Source organism: Haliotis cracherodii, unplaced genomic scaffold (genome assembly GCF_022045235.1).
Source record: "Haliotis cracherodii isolate W230 unplaced genomic scaffold, xgHalCrac1.p SCAF_7, whole genome shotgun sequence".
In the NCBI taxonomy this organism is placed as follows: Eukaryota; Metazoa; Mollusca; class Gastropoda; order Lepetellida; family Haliotidae; genus Haliotis; species Haliotis cracherodii.
In genome coordinates, this window is record NW_027266330.1 from 10,796,389 (window position 1) to 10,818,954 (window position 22,566).

The following is a 22,566-nucleotide window of genomic DNA, read 5'->3' on the forward strand; positions in this document are numbered from 1 at the left end:
TGATCTTGTCACATAATTGGTACAGTGTTTCGTTTACAATGCAACCTGATTGCATTTGCATGATTTTCTTGACGTTTCTGCAAATAATTGTCATTAATCAATAATCATGCATAAATCACAAGAATAAGGCCTTACTGGCAAAGATTTGAACTGGGAGTGTGGAGACTCCCGGTTTTGGGAGCCTCCACATCTAGTCTCTGATGGGTTAAGGGAACTATTTTAGCCCGTGGGTTGTTCTGGAAAGCAGGATTAAACCCAACTCACTCACTCACAAACCTGTGGGTTTTTTTTCCTACTTGTAACAAGCACTCTGAAATAAAAAGAATGTCATTAAGGCCAGACCAGGGACCATATATAAATGGTCTCTGGCCAGACCAATTTAATTTCTTATTTATGAAACCTCCCGTTACATGTTAACAACATCACACAGACAAAAGAAAAATCTGTCCAAATATATAACCCTGCACACATAAAGTAATATGTCAAAAATAACAATTGTGATGTTATTCGGGCATGAAACCCCCCTGCCATGATGTAAGATGTTCCTTTTGAAAACCTAAGAATCTCCAATATGACTTCCATCTTCTAAATGAAAATATCACGTTTTAGGTAGTCACTTTTAGTTTTGAACTTCCTAATCATGCATTATTTACCCAATTTTCAGCCACCCACTTGGCCTTTAATACTGTCACTGTATGAAATAAACTGAAGTAACAGTATTTAAGGCGTAGTTAAGTCAGGGCTTTTGAAGGAGGCCCTCCTAAAGAGCAAGGTGGAGTTGTAATGTTGTGTTTATTAGGGCTGGGACGAGTCCAAATTAACTACCCGGGTACTCGCCCCCCTCTTACCCTAACCTACCCGGGTACCCACTCTGGGTCCCAGGAGATGTCTCAAAATGTCCGATTGGGATATTTTTTAGCATAGGTACCCGAGTTACCCGTCCCAGCCCTAGTATTTATGTAACAGTAACCAACAGAATGCCTTACTTTCCTGTTGGATTATTGTCAGTCAACAATCTTACCATATGCAGTTAAATCACAGATACCGCCATGCTCAGTGATTTTAATCCTCAGTAATGAGCCACCCAACTGTGCAACTCATCTCTCTTATAAACAATAGAAAGAAAGATATGCCAAAACATTCTTTGCTAGTCAAACTATCAGTCAAGCAAAATGGGAGTTCCAGCGAGCAGGTGTTCCGAAAGCCCTGAGTTAACTTGGCCCTTAGCTGAAAACTCTGAAAGGAATTGGCAAAACTAATTTTGTTCTATATTTGTGAAGTTACTGTTATAGTTTTCTAACATTCCTGTTTTAGTTTTCTTTGCATATTTTACAGTAATATGTACCTCCTATGCAATTTCCTTACATTAACTTATCCTGGTATCCTAAGACTTAAAAAAAATATTCTTATTTACATTTTATATATTTAGAAATCATCATGCCTCCAGCAGCCTTAGGACAGACTTTGTATGAAGGCATTGAACTACTTCTCAGTGGAACAAATGTTCCAGTTAAAGAACGAACTTAGCTACAGGTAATAGCATATAAAAAGATCAGCCTATATAAACTGGAGTTGAAGATTATGCAAAACCCTGCATCTGGGAAGCAGGAAAAGAGGATTGTTTCGAAAAGCAAAATAGTTGCCAAAAGGAGTGAAATTAAAAATATCATAAGAAGTTTCAGCAAGGAAACAAAAGGTGCTGGCTCAAAACTGTTGTATACTATCATTTCAAAGTACTTTCATGGTATAAGGAGATCACAAATTCTTAACTGGCTAACGGAAAGTAAAACTATGACAAAGCTCCGGCCACAATTTTCAAATAAAGCACCAATGAAACCAGTGTATTCCGTTGCTCCCACGGAGAGACACCAGATTGACATTGTGGACCTGTCTGCAGTAGCAGAAGAAAAAGACGGGAAAACATACAAATATGTGCTGTCTATTTTGGATAACTTTTCCAGATTTCTGTGGCTTGTCCCAATAACAGATAAGTCTTCAGAAACAGTAGCAAAATCGTTGACTGAAATTTATTTAGACAATCAGTGGGGCACCCCTAAAATCATCCAAACAGATGAAGGGGGTGAATTCAAAGGCATGGTGAAGACCCTCTGAGGCATACTTGGCGTGCGACTCATCCATTCGAGGGCCTATCATCCCCAATCCCAAGGAAAGGTATGTTTAGCACACCTGATAAAGGGGCTACTTATAGTATTTGCACTGTTTTGTCAGCTGCTGCAAACTGTCTTGGCTAGTAGTTTGTTGCAAAGATCCTTTGGACTCATATTGCACACATAGTACCCGCCTTTTTTAATCGGGTCATCATGAAGGTCAAATGTCGAAGTATGTTCAGGTTCAGATTCATGAGTATTAAGTATAATCACTACACTGCTAAATGGCAACATACTTTCATCAGTAACGACTTTCTTTTCTTAGTATTGTTGTATGGTATTGTAGCTGTTGGGACAAACATAAAATGATGGGACAAACATATGCAGACGTGCCTAATCTACCAGTTTCCCATTTTACATCCAGTGTATTCGTTTGCTGGCCTGGGGATTATGTATTCCACATATGCAATCAGTTTTATCAATTTTAGGGACTAACTCAGCAATTTCAAACAGATTTGAACAGTCTTTACTCCATTTATCTCGCCCTTTATGTTTGGATTCAATATATTTATATGACATTCTTTTCTGTTGAAAACACATTACTTAATCTACTACTTACCAGTAAAACATTCCGTCAAATACTAGCCAGAACATGAAAACCCCTACTTACAAAAGATATTATTTGCTTGGACTGGCAAAATAATCTGCCTGTTTGGGGTGATCAAGAGTTTGCAAGTATGCATTTGACAATAGGTTATTCAGATTTTTGTTTGTCATTTAATGATCTCTTGAATATTCTGACTCTTTTTACTAACACTTCCAGAGTGAGCGGTCACACAGATCATGGAAGGATTCTGACATGCAGAATTTTGGTGATGTTTCCTTGATGCACTCACTGCCAGACTATTGTCGGATTCACAATGAATCTCTCAATACATCACTTGGTGAGCATTTAGATCATGTAAATATGTTTAACAAACTAAGTTATTGTTTATGTACATTCAAATTGTACATGAAGATATTTCATAAAGATTGTCGATTTATCAATTTAATGATGTTGCAGTGTTACATGCTAGCTTTTAATAGCATGACTTTGACATGTTCATTAAACTTGCTTTAGAACAATGGAATATGCAAATATGTTGCCAAAGAACAATTCATATATGTGAAAACATCTTACTAGCATATATGTTAAAGAATCTTGAATATTAGCACAATATTCCTGAACTAATGAAACTTAGTTTTGGTCAGGTGTATGTCCATATAAAGCAATGTTTGGCTTGAACCCCATCGCTTGACAAGACTGTTGAAGGCTGGTGGTGATGGCGTTGAAGACTGCGAGGTGGAAGAGGTTGAAGAACAGGAACAGATGGAAGTAAGAACTGTGTACTTAAAACTAAAATGAATTTTCTTAAATCCAGAATCCACCGTAAAATGCTGATAAATCAGGATAAATGTGTCTGCCAAAATCAAAATTTTTATACGTCAACTTGAAGACAGGAACCACTTTTGCTCTCTATTTTTTGCCTTCAGAACACAAAAAGTCAGATGTAAGTGTTAAAAAAACCCAGGAAGTCCCAACATTGTGAAGTTATAAACTTCAGAAGTGACCAAGAGACGTTTACTTAAGCCGGGAAAGTAAAACGGTATTTTCAATACATATACATTTGTTTCCGATAGGTCATATCTTTATATTGCATATGTAACAGTTTTTAAACAAACTGAGATAAGTTTGAAGGTTTTGCTTAAAGTGACCATCAGAATAACATCATTTCTTTGTCAAAAATATACTTTTAGTATCAAGTGACAAGACAGTGGTGCATACCCATAGTTAACTCATTTCAGATTTAAATTATTATAAGAATTAAAGTAACACTTGTGAAGTCATAGAATGATGCATTGTGGGAAAGTGCTGGATTAGAAGTGTTTGAAATCGGAAATTACATTCCCTTAATTTACCAAACATTGAACATTGACATTTTCATTGTTGAGTGGAATATTTTTTCACAATCTTTACACCATGACAGGACTATTTGTGATGATGGTATTATATTATCAAACACAAACACTAACAAGCAGTGAAAAGCAAAAGTTTAGGATGTCACTACTTTATTATAATAATTGATACTGATATATATAATTTGCAGGTTAGCAATGAAGATGTGACAGTATCAAAAGATGTGTGTGCACGCTTGAAAGATATCTGCAACAAATCGGATAAAGCTTCAAGAAAGATGGTTGAGAAAGGCATGAAGAGGAAACCTTTCGTTGAATATGAAGTCGGCGAGATTTTGCTTGTTCCCCACAAGGGTCTGGGAAAGGGCGTGAAAAGAGGTGGGAGAAAAATCACTTCACCAAAAGCAAAGGAGGGAACTATACTATATAACATTAAAATTGGAAAAGCCGTGTCCTGGCACAAATTGGAGGACATAACCTCATTGACTCAATCGAAGGAAGACAAGAGGTCTAAGAAAAGAGACAGGAGTCAAAGACCTCGTCGAAGCCCTCATCGAAGCCCTCGTCAAACCCCTCATCAAACCCGTCATCAAACCCCTCGTCAAAGTAGGTTTTATTTCATTTAAATACTCGCAATAGCAGAACAGCAAACCCCATGCATCATTTCAATAAATTCCCAAATATTAGTCACTCTGACAATTCAATAGGTCTTCCTTTCCAGTTCATTCTCACAAGGGTGAAAACTTTAGGCTTGTAAAAACAAAATTACGCAAATGCATGTCGCCTTCCTGAGAATGTCTCCAGTAACAGAAACAATGGAAGGTGGCGATGTGTTCACAGCATGTTGGATAATTTACTATTATTGTTGTGTTTTTGAAAATATCTTGTTAAAAAGATTACGGAAGACAGATGTTGGTTTGACATATATGTAGCATGACTTCAAAACTATACACAAATACACCATACAACAGGAGGTAAACTAAAAAAACGTTTTTGTTGCATGTTTTAAGAAGACATTTACACCTGCCTTTACTTCAGATGTGTGTTCAAGCGAAGGTAATACTTTACTGTCTGATTTTATTAGAGCATAATAATCAGTCAATTTAACTCACAAAGATGCCCTTTATATACTATTTGTGCAACGACTGATAACCTCAGTTATGTGAAATGATGTTAATTTTAGCCAGCACACTGGACTGAATGCTGTTATGATGATTGTGTAACAAATCCTTTTCAGAACAAATATAAGAAGGGAAGGTTAGGACTTCATAGAGCAATTTATAATCTTTATTACTGTTATTATTATTGCCCATCATTATTTTGAAGTAGAAAATTGAGAAGAAATGAATGAAATATATTGTTTTTAAACAAAGAGATGTGCATTGGTCTGGTATTACATGATGTCAACTTTGATTGAATAACAATAAGAGCTGAATAGCATGAAAGTGTATACCATGTAAATACCCTCTAAGAGCAACAATTTGCCATTAACTGACCTGATGATATCTATTGTAAATGATGCTATGATGGTGAGTGGTATTTAAAGCAGGACTAAGTAAACATGCAAAGTTATCTCCTGGGGTATCATGTGTCATGTACTTCGAGCGTAGCCCTTCATGGTTTTGAATTTGACGCTATATAGGTTTACAAGGAACTTAAACCGGTCTTTCTCTTGCAGCTGAATTTATAGAAATCATAGAAAAGCTGAAAAGATTCAGCAGTTCCCGAGCTACACCAAATAGTTTGGAAAAACTGGAAAAGGTGACTGACAAGATAGGTTATGCTGTAAGACATAACTTAGGAGGTGGTGACTGCATGTTTCTTGCACTCAGCCAACAGATATATCATCAACTGGATTTAGTGGTCAGTGCACTTGAACTTAGGGACATGGTGGTTGACCATCTGCAGAAAAAAAACCGAACGGTAAGTGTGGTAGATGCAATAATGACATAAAGGGAAAACAGCAGATTTAGTCCTTATCAATTCCACTGTTATAGCTATAATATTATAACGACTTATACTGATAATTTTGTATAGGGCTTTACTATGACTTACTCTAGAGGTTTATACTATTTGAAAGTACCAGAAAAAGATGTTTAGCATATATCTTGACATTATTTTGTAAGCTTTAAAGAGTTACAAGCTAGACCAGTTTAGTTGATGCCCATATCTTGATTAATATTGTGTAATCTTGAATAAAAAGTAAACATTGGTTTGGTAATGATTAACTTAAATTGAAAGACAATAACCATGACTTTATTCCAAAGACTTTGAGTTCCTACTATTTTTTTCGACCATGATGTGTGCATATGCAGTTAAGTTCTTATCTTTTGTTAGATTAACATGGTTAAGTGAATATTAATTCTCGCCTGTATAAAAAAAAATTTGACTGGTGGGATAGGCAATTTATGTAAATAAAGTATGTATTTCAGATTGATGGAACACATCTGAAGAACTTAGTTCCGGAAAAAAAAGAGTGGAACACGTATGTGGACGAAATGCTGAAGAAAGGGACATGTGGAGATAATCTCATGCTGATGGGAGCCGCAGACGTTCTAAAAGTAACAATTAAAGTTATAAGCACATGGTCAGATGAGCCCATAGTCATCAAACCCAGGGGAAAAAGGCCGGCCTCAGAACACTATGTCTAGGTCATCCGGCAGAGTTTCGCTACGTCAGCTTGGAAAAAAAAGGTACATTAGCGTTGAGAATACTTGTAAGCGGTGAGTGCAAACTATTAAGCGTTAAGTGATAATTGCTATATTTCCCTTTGCTTATAGTCGTATCATGTAGATAGATCACACATCTCTGCCCTTGAATCAATATCTGTATCTTAGACTAGTTTAAACTATTCCATATAATCTGGGTCCTCAGTGTGTCCCGTCATATAATTTTAAAACCCAATGTAGATACTGGGTTCATGGGTTAAAGTAGTGTGAAGGTGAACGTGATAAATAATATTATCAGTAGATTTTACATAAAATGAGGCTAAGTTCCACAGATTTATTCCAGTATCTCCCAATTTGAGATCAGGTACCCGCAGCATTGCTTTAATGTAAGTCAGCAAAATAATAAATATGTAGTGTTGTTTCATACTTTATCCTTCAAATAATCTTTCTATTCTTCAGGCCAGAAGTGCAGAGCTTGCCACCAAACCCTAAGTGTCTGCAAATGTGCTGTAAGCATTAATGGTAAGAGAATGTAAATGTTTCTTTAACGTCACAGAAATGCTAGTGACAATTTTTCAACCTTCTTATGTAACTCCTCAATCAAATTTTTATTCAAAGGTGTTCATGGTGATCTACTTTCTCGTAGTGAACACTGGTAACATGGGATATTTTGGGGGGTTCAACTGTCACTGGAACTCAATCTTAGTTTTTAAAACATTGAAGTTAAAATCAGTTAGAAATATGTAATATTTCATTAATTAACAAACTATTTACTATTTGTTGTTGACCAGCGGGGATAACGGGGGTATGTGAGCTTTGCTCACTTCTTTCTTGTTATGAAATTTATATCTCTGCTGTACAAATTAAGAACCATGATTTTCATGACTAACTTCTAATGTAGAATTTCAATTAATATTCTTTCTAATTCTATTGTATTGTCACATTTGATGCTTTTTCATTTAATACAAGAGGACTTGTCTTAGGGGAGCACATACTGGGCAGCAACACATGTTTTTGTTTAACATTGACCTGACATTTGTCCTTGCCCTTAGAATACCCATTAGAATAAAAGAACACAAGACCTCAGTACAAACAAATGACTCAAAATCAGCCATATCCGACCACACCCAAACCACCCCGATCACAACATCCAGTGGAACAACATCAAGATCCTGGCCAACAACCAATCAGACTACAAAATCAGGAAACTCCTAGAAGCCATCTACATCAAAAGGATCCAGCCAGCAATGAACAGAGACCAAGGCTATTACATCCCGCCTGCTTACCATCACCTAATTGCTAAATCCCTTTGTCCATCCAATTAATACAGTGGTTTCCATCATCTCCATCAGTCTGCTTGTTTACTCTGCTTGTAAACTCTGTGTTCATTAGTCATCCACTGGCTTCCAATTAGCTTAATCACCTCTCTGTGTCCATCAACTAGTCACTGTAACAACTTAGATGTCAATAAGTGTATATATACCTATGTTGTTTAGCCCTATCCTACTCCTAGCATACATGCATAGTCAAAACTCACCAAAAGCTAGTATGGAATCCTTCCACAAAGTAGCTTTCAATCTAAAATTAACCGATCTTCCCTTCTTCCTCTTTAACCTCCATCTAAAAGAACTCACCGAATAAAATAAAAACTAAAAACTAAATCACCAATCACCCGAAACCAATAATGGAAGGACTAAATATTTTTCAGTGGAACGCCAACGGACTCACCCCCCAGGCCATGAACTAAAAACTAAATTTAAACTAAATAAAGGCCCTCACATTGCTTGTATACAGGAAACCAAATTCTCAAAAAAATCGAAATTCACACTACCTAACTACAACTCAGCTAGAACTGACAGAGCTGAACCGAAAACAAGAAGAGCCGCAGGAGGACTAATCATATTTATCAGGGAAGATATAAATTACGAAGAAATAAAAATAGACACGCCAAACCTAGAAGCCAACGGCATTAAAATCACATTAAATAACCGAAACATAAACATCATAAATATTTACCACTTGGCGGAACAAAAAGTCCAACCTGAGGATCTAAACAAACTACTCAAAATAAGCGATAAATCTACTATATTCCTAGGAGACTTTAACGCTCACCATCCTACATGGAGCATAGATGATAAAATAGATAATCATGGCAAATTAATCTCCGAATGGATAGAAACATACGACCTAGTACTCCTTAATAGCAACCAACCCACGAGGTACGATAAGATAAACCAAAAAATGTCGGCTATCGACCTAACCATATGCACCGCAGATCTAGCCCAAAGCACTCAATGGGAAGTGCACGACGTCCCGCTAGGTAGTGACCACTTCCCCATAAACATAACCATAGGAAATACAAACGTACCAAACCAAACAGAAAACCAAGAACCAAAATTCCATTACAATAAAGCTAACTGGGACCAATTCCAAGATATCTGCAACGAAGCTTACTTAAACGAAATAGAAAATAATGATCCAGAAACCTATTGTAAAAACCTAACAGACTATATAATAAACGCAGCCAAAACCTCCATCCCCTTCAAAACATCTAAGACAGGCAAACCGACGGTACCATGGTGGAATGATGAAATAGAACAGACTAGACGAAAACGTAAATCAGCCTTCAATAAAGCAAAATGCGACTACAAATATTTAAACATAGCCCACGAACTAAACCACTAGGTTCAAAAACTAGTCCAAATAGCCAAAAGTAGAGACTGGAAAAAATTCTGCGAAGGTATAAATAACCGTACAGATGCCAAAACGGTCTGGCGCAAAATCCACGCCATTAGAGGCTTAAAACGACATAAAAAAAAACCCTAACATTAACAACTCCACCAACCCCGCCCAAAAAGCAAATAATCTCGCCAACCACTTTTCGGCCGTTAGCAGTAACAGCAACTTCAGCCAAAAATTCCAAGATAAACTTAAAACAGAAAACAAACCCACAAAAGAACCAAACAATAACAATCTAGAAATAAATCAACCCTACACAATGGAGGAGCTCCTCTACGTAATCCAAAACAGGAAAAAGGGCACAGCCCCAGGATTAGACCTAACCTCTTACCAAATAATTCAAAAACTCCCCCTAAAACTACTCCAGGCACTACTCAAACTATACAATCTCATCTACCTAAACGGACAGGTCCCTACTCCCTGGAAACAGGCCCTAGTCATACCAATCCCTAAACATAATAAACCAGCTAATCAAGCTAACTCATATAGACCAATATCCCTAACTTCAAACTTATGTAAAGTAATGGAATCAATGGCTAAAAATAGATTACAACATTACTTAACCCAAAATAACATCATAAACCCAGATCAAAGCGGTTTCACTCCTGGCCGCTCAACCCTAGATAACAACGCCCGACTAGAACAAGATATTAAGACAGGACAACTAAATAAACAACATACCACAGGCATCTTCTTAGACTTCTCTAAAGCTTTCGACATGGTATGGCACGATGGGCTAATACAAAAACTTAAAAAAATAGGACTCAAAGGTCAGATAATAAACTACATCCAGGACTTCCTAAACGATCGTAAAATAACCGTGGGTATAGACCAAACTCTATCGGACCAATGTCCCCTAGAAAATGGCACTCCACAGGGCAGTATCCTCAGCCCCACCCTCTTCAATATAATGATAAACGATCTATTCGAGGGTCTATCCCCTAAAGTAAACACATCAAAATTCGCGGATGATGGAGCCATCTGGATCTGCACTAAAAGCATGAAAATGGCCAAAAATCTACTCCAAAAATCTCTTAATAAAATACAACAATGGGCTGACAAATGGGGCTTCTCCCTTAACTCAGAAAAAACAACAGGAATAGTATTCAAACATAAAAACATGAAACCTGCCTCCCCAATCCTCCAGCTAAACAATCAAACAATCAAATTTCAAAAACAAACCAGATTCTTAGGACTTATTTTCGATGAACATCTCACCTGGGATGCTCACATCCAAAACCTAACAACTAAATGCAGTAAAGACCTAAACACCCTAAGATGCCTAACTGGCTCTAACTGGGGAGCCTCCAAAGATACTCTCCTCTCTCTCTACATATCCCTAATTAGATCAAAACTAGACTACGGCTGCGCCATATACAACACCCTAAACAACTCTCTATCTAAAAAACTTGACTCAATACAATATCAGGCTCTCAAACTCATTACACGCACCCAACATGGCACCTCCTACACCTCACTTCAGGCCTTAACAGGAGAAATACCACTAAGTCTACGCAGGGAACAGCTAATCTTAAATTTCTGGGCCGCGTCCCAATCAAACCCTCTCATCCAAAACTTAATAAACCAAAACATCAGCCCTAAAAACCAAGCTCTAGCTCGTAAACACCCCTTACTTACCCCAATATCCCAAAGAATAACAAACTACCTAAATGAACACCAAATTAAAAATCTTAAACAAAACTGCAAACAATCAAATATCTTCACCCCTAAACTTAAAATACCCAAAATAGACACAACACTAGCTAGCCAAATAAATAAACAAACCGACCCAAACATAGCTAAAACTACCACACTAGCATACATACACAAAAATTGGCCAAATTGGTGTCACATTTACACGGACGGATCCTCAGATCCGACATCCAAACACACGGGTTTCGGAGTCCATACCACACAACCAACTAAAACCACACAATCCTTCCGACTCCCAAATAACCAATCAATATTCACGGCAGAACTAATGGGCATGGCCTCAGCCCTCCACAATCAAGAATCCAAAAACCACCAAAAAATCCTAATACTTACTGACTCCCTAAGTGGACTACAAGCCCTCCAAAACAAAAATACCAAAAACCGACCTAGTTAATAAATCAAATACTTAATAGCTCCAACGACCTAACTAAGGCAGGCAAACAAATAACCTTCTTGTGGATACCCGCCCACGTAGGAATATACGGTAATGAAAACGCCGATAAAGCAGCTAAACTATCCCTCAAAATCCCAGAAATAAGCTTAAACTTACCCATCTCAAAATCAGAAATTAAAAGTGTAAACAAACAAAAAATCACAAAAAATGGCATAACCTATATCTAAACTCAAATAGCCAAATCAAAAGAGTGCTCAGCAAACCACTAACCAAACCAAAAATTCTCCATCCATCAAAAACAATCGACAGAGTAATCACTAAACTCCAAACAGGACACACCAACCTAAATAACCACCTAAAAAAAAATAAAAAACACACTACAGGTAACTGCCAACACTGCAAACAACCAGAAACCCCAGAACACGCACTCATCCACTGCACACACTACCTAACACATCGAACCGCATTACAAACCACCCTCAATCTAAACAAGGCTCTCACTCTAGAAGCAATACTAAACCCACAAAATAAACTAGAAAACTTCAAGGCCTTAGGCGTATTCTTAATCAAAACGGAACTAATAAAACGCATCTAAAACCATAATAACCTACCAAATCAAAATCACATAAACAAACAATCACCATACCCAGCTCCCTTAGTTCTCCTCCCCAACCCAATCGGCATCTATTCCAAATCTCAAAATTCCCAAATTCTATATAAGCAACCCCTAAAGCCCCCTCTTGGGTTGCACAGACCACCCTTGCCCCTTTCGGAAACACATTCCTGGCCGGGCCCGTGTGCGAAATACGCATCAGTCGGAAAGCGCACGTTAAATCTCCAAAGTAAGTAAGTAAGTAAGTTAGCCCTATCCATCACTTGCTTGATAAAGGTGTTAGAATCTACACCGAAACGTCGCACTAATTGTAATAAAGAAGTTGTTCATCCATAGAACTCGTCTTACTTCATCACTCCAACTTCTAAATGCCACTCAAAGAAGTCATAGTACATCCAGCTGCGGAAACCATAGTACATCTAGCTGCTGAAACCATAGTACATCTAGCTGCCGAAACCGTATACCAGCTGCACATATAGGGTGCAACATCACAGAGTTATGGTTTCTGCAGCCAGACTACATCTAATGCTTAAACTTAATTATACATATCTCTGACATTAATTATGTTTGATTTGTCATAACACTATCCAGAATTCCCAACTACACTCAGCTGCCAGCTAGACTTTTTTAATGAGTTCAACTCCGATTCCCCTGTTTCCTACCCTGTAGTACATTGTCTTTGCTATTATGGACAGGCTGAGGGAATAGTTGCTGTTTTGGTTTTAGGACTTTATAATTCTCTTTCAGATTAAATCCTCCTTGGGGCACTTATTGCATTTTCCTGGCTCATGAAAATCTACATGACATAGTTGTAACCATTTTCCTTAATAAAAAAATGTTACCACACAAAATCACTTTCCTTATGTCATCTGACAAAGACAGACGTGCTGTGTTTTTCAAGACTAAAAAAGTACAAGATAATCGTTCGTACAAGAACCATGGCAGACCAAACTGTATGTATGGTACATTTCTTTCATGCAAAGGCGTAATACCTCGCATTGTAAGTTATAAAGTTGTGATTATGTGACACGTGTACAATACCTTTGAAACAAAGGCCGTCGTGGCGTCCATATTGTAGTGCATGTAACACCAGGACCATTAAAAACGGCTTTGGGTTTTAAATGTTATATCATCGGGCTTTGGCCTACAATCTTTTCCTTTAATAAACCCAAGGTGGTGTGTTAATTATATTTGAATTACACTTACCTTTTCTTACGGTTTTTTTTACACCTTCGCGCGTAACACGCCCACTTTGGTGTTATAATTATACTACGACATTGGCTATTAGTATCGCGTTACCAATCACATTCTAAATTATGCCTTTGCTTCTAGTTTCATAATTTATGCACGTATCTTTCCGATCTTTCAATCGCACTGATACACTTAATTACCCTTCCCGCCCAACTCAGAAATTACGGTCTTTTTCACAGACCTTCAAACTGTGTACGGGGTGTTCGGCATCCATCCCCCCCCCCCCCCCTCAAGACAGGCATGATACTTGCCTCAAGTGTTTGGCGGAAGACGATGGGTCGTGCCCGATCTGTATTGCTTTCACCCCCCAGGCTCAGAAAAAGAGACAAGTGGATCTCTTGCACTTTAAGGGTCTCTTGAAGGCAGGGGCGGATATTAGATCGGCAAAGACCGTCCCCACCCCCCCACCCTCTAAAAAAACAAGAAAGGGTAAAAAAGCAGCAGAGACTGTCTCCTCCGCTCCCTCCCCGGGGGAGAAGGCTCTAGGGTCCCCGTAACAATCACTGCACCCTCTCCTGCACCATCTTTGGCAGACATCTCTGCCTTGTTGAGGTCGCAGATGGCGTCGATGATGGAGTAGGTAAAGTCTCAGCTCCGAGAGGAGATGTGAAACGAGCCTTCCCCGTTGTCGGCGCCGGAAGCGGCTTCGAGACCTCGTGATATGCCCGGCGTCGGACGAGGCAGGCCACTTGGTCTCGGGGACGATCTCAGACCGGGCTTTGGCGCCAGCTCGAGGTCGCTCCCCAGGGAAAGGGGTGGCGGGCGCTGGCCCATTCACTACCGATGCACAGTTCTCCCTAGCGGAGCCAGACGCCTCTTCCGAGGCCGAGGCCGAGGCTTCCTCTAGCGGATTCCTAGCCCAGAGCCAGGTGGGTTCTCTGAACACCCGGCACCTCGGGACCGGGACTTGACTTCGGGCCCTGTGCAGCCCGGGGATGCGAAGGCCCAGGCCTTCGGGCGTCCCCTTCCGACTTCGTCTGCCTCTTCTCTGGGGGAAGAGTCAATTAATTTCAGCTCAGAATCGAAAGAGGAGGAGTGGATGGAGGAGGGGGAGATGACTCGGAGACCTCGGGAACATTTTCCTTCGCTTCCTCTTTGAGGCATGTACGGGATAAGATTGTCCAGGTACTGCCTCAGGTGGCTCCGCCCATGCCCCAGTTGGATCCGACTGAGTTCCGCCTTCCGGGGGACGCTTTTGCTCCGAGAAAGGCGCCCCAGGTACGGCTCCATATTCTGTCATCACTGGTGCATGAAGTCATCAACCCTCTGTTGTCGGGTGCCCGCAGGAAGTTCGACCTGCCCGAACTTATTAAGCGGTACCTGTTAGCAGAGGGTGATGATTTTGCGGTACCGGTTGTGGACGAATGCGTCTGGACCTCTGATATCTTCGACCCCCTACTTGGCTAAGGTCAAGCAGGGCCGGCAGTTGCCACCCTTTCCCGCGTGCGGTAAGGAGCTGAAGGCTGCTTACGTTTGCTTCGAGGAGCAATATCGTAACGCATGTCAGCAGCTCCGTGTGTCCGTACACTACGCATATCTGTCGGCCGTACAGAGGGAGTTAGCAGGAGAGGGGCCGGCCGACTCTTCGGAGTTGGCCGCGCAGCTTACCGAGGACCATAGTCATCTTGCGAGAGACGCTATTCGTAGCTGTGCCTCGCAGATGATGTGCGCAGTCATGGGCATGCACAGGCTGTGGATGTTGGTATCCAAATACTCGGCTTCCACACAGTTGTATGCCTCCATTAAGGATTCTAAGGCCTCTTTGGAGCTACCATGCGTTAACCCGCGTAAGCGGACCTCTCCACTTGACTCTTACTGACTGTTACCGTCCTAAGGGCGCACACGCCTTCCACGTGACAGCTCTTATTGAGCTACCTGCTCTTTCACAGCCTTCCTCGTCGGGGACCACTACAAGACATGCTCATGTCTTGGATGTCCGCAGGACCCTCAAGTCCTATATTAGCAGAACAAAAGGTATCCGTAAGGATAATCAACTATTTTGCTGTTATGGCGGTAGGAAGGCTGGCTCACCTGTGAGCAAACAAACTATCTCCAGGTGGATAGTCTCTACTATATGTACGGCATACACCCTTCAAGGCAGGGACTCCCCTACCAAGTTGAAGGCTCATTCGGTTAGAGCAGTGGCTACGACACAAGCGTACGCCGTGGCTCTGCCCATTGAGGAGATCTGCTCCGCGGCTATTTGGAGCCAGCCGAGCACGTTCATCAAACATTACCAACTCGACAAACACTCAAGCGAGCGTGCTCGGTTTGGTCAGTCAGTTCTCAAAACTGGGCAAAGTTCTGCATCTCTAGCCGATTGAGCCTTCGAGATTTTAGACCGCCCGGACCGGTTATAACACTACTCAGTACGGTCCGGATTATATCGTCTATGGTCGATAACAATACCAGCCATTACTACTCAATAGTCATCGTATTTGCACATGCACTCCTTCGATTCACGGGGACCCTCTGTCCTAGCTCTGCGCGGGTTTATAATCTCTCGTGATCTGCACCCCCATATCACTTGTTCAAAAACGGGGGGGGGGGGGGGGGGGGGGCGGGGCTCGAGGTCTCGATATGATAAGCCACAAAGAATGGCTCTTTTCATTGTGTATGTCTCCAGGCCCCGCCTTTCGACGGTGGTGCCTCACGATAAGGTTTGTTCCATTTATTGAACTCTTGTTTATTCATTGAAATAATCAAAATACGATGTATTTATGCATGCTTGTTGCTGACGGGTGCAACTTCCTAGATTATCTTTAGGAGTCTATCTTGATGCAATAAGTGACCCATGGAGGATTTAATCTGAAAGAGAATTTTACAAACCTGTAGAGGTTATGAATTCTCTGATGAAATCCTCCCCGCCTCCCCGCCTCTCCGCCTCCCCGCATTCCGTCAGCATTAGACATATGGAAAGTGATTTGGGTGAGAGTTGCCTCCCTTGGCGTGACGCGCAGTGGAGGGTGAGGCACCGTAAGGGTGGACGTATATCATACAAAAACGAAGTTTTTTGTGTGGTAACATATTTTGTTAAGGAAAATGGTTACAACTATGTCATGTAGATTTTCTTGAGCCAGGAAAATGCAATAAGTGCCCCAAGGAGGATTTCATCAGAGAATTCATAACCTCTACAGTTTTGTAAAAAAATAGATTATTTTTAGTTTCCATGGCAACAAGTTGGACTTCGCATTAATATGAGGGTAGGGTTGGTTCGCGGAGTGTAACTGAAAAAACGTTCAATACTTTCTAACAAAACTTAGCATGTCTACCAGGCACGTTCTGAAATGGTGCCTTTTAATATTTAGAAATTTTAAATGTTTTATTTTTTTAACATTTTTATGGCAACAAGTTGGACTTAGGTTCTATGAGGGTAGGGTTAATTTCCAGAAAATAACTGCTAAACCATTTAGTATTTTGAATCAAACACATGCTGAACTGGTGCTTTTTGCTATTCAACAAATTTTGAACGTATTATTTTAAGGTTTATATGGCAGCTATTTGAACTTGGGCTTAAAGAAATGTTGGGTTAGTTTACCTGGTTTCGGACCATTACATGTTAAAGTTGGCAGGGAATATAGATGACTTCGTCGACGATATGCTTGTTGAAATTGAAACTGTTAAAGCGGAAACTGTCTAATGAATTGACTGTTTGACTTTTCTTCACAGAAACCAGAAGTTTGCAGTTACATTAAGAGCCTTTTACAGGGAAGGTTCAGGAAATATACTCTATAAAGTACATGGCTATGGAGAATGATCTGAAGTCCTAAACATGCACATCACATCTGGCCAAAATAAGCCAATTCAATGTATTATTCATTGAAAGTTAACAGTCACATATACACCAACATCACACAACGGAGTCAATATAAAATGAATGTGGCATTCTTGGGGGACTTTTGTCTTTACAGTGAGGACAAAGAAGGACCTGGTGAGAGACACAACTGGTTTGTAACCAAGTATCCCTACCATGAAGTCAAGGCTGGATTTGGGTCAGATTTTGTGTCTTCTGAAGTAAGAAAATGAATTCATATGTACAGCTAAATTTCATTAGAGTATGAGAATGATAATGTTCACAATTAAGTCCTAAGTCAACAATTTAGTAGAGAAAATTTTCAAAATTTCACTGTTGAAAATATTTCAATCCCATGACTGTAACAATTCTTATGTTGTGACAGTAATGATCATCTTATGCAATAAACACAATGTATATGTACTTTTGTTTCTGACATACACTTCTCTGCATATAGGTAAAATATAAGTGTTCATTAAGATTAAAGTAAAATTTTTGGGGGAAAAATGGCAAACGGTTGATGATATCAGGTGCTCAATGAATTGTACTTTATACATGGCAAAACAAATTTCAGGTGTATGGGCACATACTTCAGTGGCTGGGGCAATCCTTGACACGCCGTCTAGTGGGAGATAAACGGTAAGAATAATGGTGAATAGTGTACATTCACTTCTAAACATCCCAATGGCACAAATTTAGAATCAGTGTAAATTCACAGTTTTATGCATGTTGTTTTGACCATATATTTACCAGTGTTGTAACCAGAATTTTACCAAATTGAATGAGAACAGAGCAGTAGTTGAAATGTGATTAGAAAACAATTACACCCAAAGCATTTTCACAGAAGAAACTTATGATTTAGTTAGACATACAGATGAAATTGATGCATTGAAAATTGCTCATGGTCTAAATTTCACATTAATGTCACTAACCACCTTTGATTCCTTTCAGTCGCCCTTACACTGAGTCAGTGACTCGGATCTTTACTGTGCCGGATGTTGATGTGAATCTCTGGGAACTTCCAATGGAGTACACACAGTAAGCACAGAAAATACAATTTATTATTCTATTTCTATCGGTGAAATACTGCATTTATCGGTTAAAATAAAACCTGCATCTTCACTGAGTTAGATAACAAGATCAAAAAGTAAACAATGTGATGACGTACATGTTATCCGTATCACCAGGCAACAAGACGACTGACACAGTGAATGTACTGAATTTGCGAGTCATCGGTCGGGTTTTCATAAAATTCAGCAATAAGGAAGAATAGAATAAATAGAACATTTGACTTTTCCTGTCATCACGTGAAGTTGAAAAGTTTAATTTTTACACTTGCGGCTAAGCCACTCGTGAAAATACTAACTAGTCAACTTCACTCGACGAGTTAAACACCGTTTTCGACAGGAAAAGTCAAATATCCTCTATACGTGTTTGTTTCCTTCTGTTAGGAAAACAAACATGTCTGTTAAATTTAATTATTGATATTTTTAGGTTATATTATCTGAAGCAGCCATGTTCCAGAAATTTGATAGTATGTATTATGTGTACAGGTTTGCTTGCTTTGTTTTCTGGTACATAGTTATAGGTACAATGTTGTTAGATACATTATTATTAAACACTCCCTGGAATGAATGCTAAACAGAAAAGAAACAATTTGGTAAAAGGGAACAGAGATTCAGTCATATTTTGTTAGCATATCTCCCACATTGGAAAAACAATTAGTATTGTGAAAATGGAGACCCCCAAAGAATGAGATAATAGTCTTGTGAAAGTAATAATCAATTACAATGTAACTAATGAAGCTACTGAAAATAAATTTATTCATTGAAATTGTAAAAATCTCATTCTTTGAATTTTTGGCAAATAAATTATTTCCAATTATTCAAGTTACAACTTACATTTATGAAACTGGAACTGGAGATATTTATTTTATTCTTAAAATTGAGTCTGGTTATAAATATGCTCTAATTCATTACAGGGCTGCATGGCACTACATTCTGTATGTGGCCATTAAGAAAGTAATCATATTCCTTGCTGAGAAACTGACAGGGAGAACCTACTCTTCAATCAACCCAGAGTGTCAAAGGACAGAATTGCATTCAAATGAGCTTTAATTGCATAATTATGATGCTCCTTTGAAAGGGTTACAGTTTTAACGAATGCAGCCAACTCATTGATGCCTTGATGTGGTTTGGTTGTTCTGTGTACCTTCTTTCATTCACATATGGACCCGTGAAGATTCCGGGATAGAATAAGTCTTCAGCAACCCATACTTGCCGTAAAAGGCGACTATGCTTGTCGTAAAAGGCGACTAACAGGATCGGCTGGTCAGGCTCGCTGACCTGGTTGATACATGTCATCGATCCCAATTGCGTAGATCGATGCCCATGATGTCAATCACTGGATTGTCTGGTCCAGACTTGATTATTTTACAGACCGCCATAATATAGCTGGAATATTGCTGAGTGTGGCGTTAAAAAACAAACAAACAAACAAATCATTCACATATGTGTGTAGAACATGCCTCAGTCTCCTCCCATTGATATATATTTCAGTTGAATATAGTAAAACCCTGTTAGTGCAGATCATTGTGTGTGTTAAACTTATCCATGTTTATGAATTTCCAAACTATTTTATGTAGCATGTTTTGGTGAATCAATAATCGAAAAAAGAATAGGGGTATACTATAGAAACAGATCTTAACAGTTCTCCTTGTAACTAACCTGATCATAAAGAAAAGGCATGTGTATCATTAAAGCAGTAAACTAGTGCTTTTAGCTATTTCTGGATTTATTGAAAATCTTTCTGTTGACATTAAAACAATTTGAACTTCGATTTTGATGGAGTGGGGTGTTGTTCAAGATTAAAATGTAAGAATTATGAGACATGTTTTCATGAAACATGCAGAATGATTAATCAGATAGTGGACAATTGACTTTTGCTACTGAAAAATGTTTTAAAGTTTCAAGTTGTTTCTTTTTCTGGATACAAGTTGGAGTTACATTCAGTTGAGTTGAATTTCTTTACAGAGAAGAAAGAATATTGATGATATCTTAAAAAAAAATTGAAAATGATCAGTCAGATATTGTTGATGTGACTTTGGATATGTTTGAATATAGACCATTTTTTTTTTATAAACTATTTTTCAGTATGTAGATTCAATGGGATACTGCTTTTGATTCTTATTTATGAGATTGGTGATATATTGTCAGGCTGCAGGGGGATGTGTCATATTCTCATGACTCTTGTTATCAGTGTTTGTTTAATAACATTAGCAGTTTACATTGAATGTCAAAATAAACTTTGCTAAAATATATTTAGGTGTAAATTTCCTAAAAGGTGTGATTTGATCATCATATGATCATCAGTTTGTTAATTTGAAAAGCATAGCAGTAACCATTTTCGGGTTATTACCAATAATTGTGGCTGATCTAATCATTGATTAATACTTACAATTGAGTAAACCTGTTACTGAAAGTTACTGAATGTTAGTAAAACAAACACACTGGAAGTTCAACATCAAATCTTGCATAGTTCTTGCACTCAGATTGTAACATGTTTTTGCAGGTTGGTGTCCATATCAAAGTCTATAGAACTTGAAAACATTGTATCTGGTTTTAATGAATCAATTTACCAAGTCATGATTGTCAGGAAGAGGTATTTTCTTGACTACAGGGGCTTCAATGTACATTGCCAATAAGTGGATATTGGACATCACATTGGCCTGAACATATTTATACTGTATGGGTTTATTCTGTGTAAAGTTGACTTTGTTACATGTATGTCTTTTGAAGTTAGTTAATGATTAGATTGTTTGCTTGTGATCTATTTTACAGAGTTGTCATGAATTTATTCACTTGGTATCATTTTCGTCTACTGGGTCAAAACAGATAATATTTTTCTGTTATTTTAATTTTATTATTCGAATAAAAATCAGGTAGAATTGTTTGAGAATACATTGTATACAAAAGTGATACAAAATATTTAAAGATCAATGAATGTCTTTATGATGCAAAAGTAGTGTTCATTTGTGAGTGAATGAATGGTTGTGAATGTTGGTTCATGTATTTGTCTTCTGTATTTAAAAAAGACCAAAACCATTTCCTCATTTATTTTTCTGCATGGGTCTCCAACTACCCTTTTTGTAACAGATGTTCTGCCACAATTAAATGTGAATTATAAACACAATCATGTGGAAGAATTTGTACCTCATTTACTTTTGTTTGAGCAAGCATTATGTACATGAAATGTATTTATGGTTTCATTATGCGAAATAGAACTCTTCTTCAATGTATATTTTAAGTCAGATTTTTTGTTACTGAGTTTGTGTATGAATGAAAGTGAGGATTGAGTAAGGATTGTAATGAGTGCTTACTGGTATGTGAAGGACTCTTCTGTTGATATTTCTTGTGAAGTAATAAAATTTACTATTGAAATTGTCTTTGTTTCTTAAATGACATAGAAAGATAATCTATTGTAAGTCTCACACATCAGGTTGGATGTCCACATACATATATGCACAGGAGTGGCATGAATACATGTAGGTTTATTGCCTGATGGGTTAAGAGCACATGTGCATGAAGTTTCAAATTTTAACTCACTTTCAATGACTTATCAAAATTACCGGATTTGATTATTTCAAAAGAAATTTTTTCATAAGATTTTTCCAAATTATTGAAAATATAGTGAGGGAGTGAGTGAGTTGGGTTTAAATGTGGCTTTCCAGAAAATTTCCCTGATCTCACGACGTCCAGATTTAATGTAGGAGAACCAACACCACCATGGTGGTTAAGTGATGTAGTAAAACCTGGAGGACAATGCTGGTATCTGGCTGACAGATGGTGTCATGCAGCATGCTTTCGCAATGTAGCATTGCATCCCAATTTCACCACTGCTGCAGATGGAAATCAAACTCTGGATCTTCAGTGAGCGCCCTGGTGAAACTAGTGGCTGAAGGCAGGCTCTCTAACCACTGAGCTAACCCAATTCCCCCCACCCCCAATTGAAATATGGAACACATTGTTCTAAATTGATGATTTCAAAGGATTTTACTTTTTCGTATGTTCTATGCTGAAATACACATCATAAACTTAAGTCACAGATTAAGTTTCCAAATTTTGACTGAGTTTTCAGATTATTTATTTTCTAAATTACTGAAATTGGACCAAATTGGCTAAAGTCCCATAAACTGATGATTTCAAAGGATATATATTTTTTTCTTTTATGTTTATACCTTGCCTAAATACACATAACCAGAGTAAATTGCATCATCCCAGAATGAATTTTTAAATTTTGACTGAATTTTACAGATTTTTTCCAAATTAGTG

At 38.5% G+C, this 22,566-nt stretch overlaps 2 pseudogenes; both read left to right on the forward strand.

The window, feature by feature from the left end:
* The first annotated feature begins 3,443 nt into the window (after nucleotides 1-3,443).
* LOC139448664 (uncharacterized) lies at nucleotides 3,444-14,103 on the forward strand (annotated as a pseudogene).
* Nucleotides 14,104-17,316: 3,213 nt separating this feature from the next.
* On the forward strand, nucleotides 17,317-19,261 carry LOC139448583 (uncharacterized; annotated as a pseudogene).
* Nucleotides 19,262-22,566: the final 3,305 nt, after the last annotated feature.